Source organism: Octopus bimaculoides, chromosome 28 (genome assembly GCF_001194135.2).
Source record: "Octopus bimaculoides isolate UCB-OBI-ISO-001 chromosome 28, ASM119413v2, whole genome shotgun sequence".
Lineage (NCBI taxonomy): Eukaryota > Metazoa > Mollusca > Cephalopoda > Octopoda > Octopodidae > Octopus > Octopus bimaculoides.
The window spans coordinates 12,499,043-12,501,816 of NC_069008.1; the positions used below are offsets into that span (position 1 = coordinate 12,499,043).

Genomic DNA, 2,774 nt, shown 5'->3' on the forward strand with positions numbered 1-2,774 from the left:
GACGCGTTAAAAGGAGCCTGTTTCCATTCGTCAATATTCTCCTTTGGTTTGCACGGTCGTTTCTCTACAGTTGTATACGTTTTGATATATTTTCTTTCGACTCCATTATTAGGAATAAAAATCCTTTGAATTTATCTAGACGTAGAGCAAATGAACGTCTAAACAGAATGCAAACAAGAACAATATCTCTTTCTAATTAGTTTTGTATTCTTATAAATACTAGAACTCCATAAGCCAAAATCAGTGAACAGAAGCAACTAGCAGACGGCCAAGAGGGAAAAGGAAAACAACCATGAGACTTACAACTTCCCTCAACTCTCTCTAACTTTCACTAGCTCACTTTCTTTTCTCTACAACATTACCCTATCTCTATCTATGGCTTACTACTACAAGGAGAACATGCCTCTCTTAACCTCGCATGCTTTTCCATTGTACATCCCAACCAGTTGTGGTTTTGGCTAAATACTAAGTAACGGTAAATAAACATTTGTTTATAATTTCGATCACTGTTCTTCTGTCATCTTGCACATCTGCAACATTAGCACCCGTTACAATCGCTAACTGCCAACTCCAACAATTATCATCACAATTACCATTACAATTTTACAATTGGTAATCACTGACTCCACCTAACGATACTGGGCAAGACTTCCGCCCGTCTCCCCCTCTCCAACTTTAAAAAAATTTTTTTTTTGACACAAACCCCCTTTTGCAGCTACAGGGTATATACGAATCTGCAAAACAATTGGCAAAAATCGACATTTCTAAATTACTACCCCCACCACCATTTCCTTCATTTTAAACTTTTTTCAGAATTTCTTTTTCTTTTTTTTTTTTCAAAATATGCGGAAAAATACGAAGATTATGATTCTGAAAACAATTTCCAAAAATCTTTGTAAAATTATTTTTTAAGAATTTCTTTTTTTCTAAATATGAGTAAAAATATGGACATCATGATTCGGACAAAAATTTCAAAATATTTCTGTACTTACGGTTACAGTTTTAGGGTTGGGGTTAAGGTTAAGGTTAGGGTTTTAGAGTTCCAATGTGAAGAACACAAATTTGCAACAAAAAAAAATCTAAAGAGATGTCATGACCGGTTTACATTATGTGCTTCGATCCAAAATTCATAATAGGCCGTGCGTGTGCGCAGATATTTTTAACATTTTGAATTTGGATTTCAAAAATTATTTTTCAATTATAAACAGAAACGAATGATAGTTTCGGACTGTCCATATTTTAAACACTGATTTTAAAAATAAAATTAGAGAAAGAGTGAAAATTTTAGGATTTATTGGGGTGAGGTGTAAAAACTAAAGCATTCTTTTTATTTTTTTTTTAAATTTTGGCATAGAAAATTTCCTGAAAATTCCCAAAAATAAAATAGTGATACAGCCATGGGGTACTTCAATCAGAATTCCACCGATTAACTGATTCATTACATAACTCACATTGTAATAAGCCAGATGGCAAAATATATATGATATCGTCAATAGCCAGCTGGAGGAGATGTTCTCCTGGGGCTAAAAGCAACAGTAACATCCCCCCTTAGGGTTTAGCCGCATTTAAGTGGCAAATGTACTTCACGTTTCAATATCATTGAGAGAAAAAGGGATCAAATTAGAGTCAGCTGTTATCGCGATGTCATACAACATACGCATGCGCACTAAGCTGGCTTCCGTTTTTATTTCTTCACTTCAAAATTTTTGAATTCCTTTTAATCAATTACCATGCACAGCTATTAAGCATGTCTCGTCCACCACACACACTGTTATAATACATTATTCAACAATTCTACACAGTTATAAATAACAACACTATCCTTTATAAAACATTTCCGTAAGTATTCAACAATGAAAATATTTCTTCTTTTAATAGTGTAGTCATTTGTTTTTGACGAATCGATTCTTTCTGTCTGTCGTACCTTTTATAAAATGAAACTTGCGTGATTTGGCTGCTATTTCTTGCTATGAAACCTATTTTGTCGACTGTCCATCGTTGCCGCGTTAGTTTGTTGTATGATTTAGTTTGGGAAATATTTTGTATTACACTTCAATCACTCTATTATAATTTGGTTTCGACCCGAGCAAAAAAAATAAATAAATAGTGCAACAACATGTAGTAAACGAATATGAAAAAAAATGCGCGCTGGCGGACGGGGATCGGGGGAGAGGACTCGGAAAATTCACATCGGGAATGTTCCGAATCCTCTCACCACTTCCCCATCCGTTGGCGAAATTTGTTCATATTCGTTTAATACACATTATTTTACACCTAGTACATTTTTTCAAGTGACAGGGGGTTGGTGGGGTGCGGACTCGGATATTTCACACGATCCAGTAATTCGGGTCAAACACTGAATTTTCCGAGTCCTTCTCCCCCCGCCCGTTCGCCAGCAGGCATTGTTTTTGTTTGTTTTTTTCCCCCTTCATATTCGTTGACTACATGTTGTTTTACACCTATTACACTGTTTTTTTTTTTTTCATTTTTGTGAGCGGGTGTCGGAGTGGGGTTACTGGATCGTGTAAATTATCCGAGTCCGCACCCCACGTATCCCCAACACAAAAATTGAAACAAAAAATAGTGTACTGGGTGTAAAATAAACGTGTAGTAAACAAATATGAAGCAAACAAATTTCGCCGACGGACGGGGAAGTGGTGAGAGGACACGGAACATTCCCGATGTGAATTTTCCGAGTCCTTCTCCCCCCGCCCGTTCGCCAGCAGGCATTGTTTTTGTTTGTTTTTTTCCCCCTTCATATTCGTTGACTACAT

General features: G+C 36.2%; 1 protein-coding gene across 1 annotated transcript in view; it reads left to right on the plus strand.

The window, feature by feature from the left end:
* Nucleotides 1-1,430: 1,430 nt before the first annotated feature.
* LOC106870873 (zinc finger protein 208) overlaps nucleotides 1,431-2,774 on the plus strand; it is a 19,715-nt gene continuing 18,371 nt past the window's right edge. The window contains exon 1 of the mRNA XM_052977531.1: nucleotides 1,431-1,839. The gene's annotated coding sequence lies outside the window, so the exon portion shown is untranslated. The remainder of the gene's footprint in view (nucleotides 1,840-2,774) is intronic.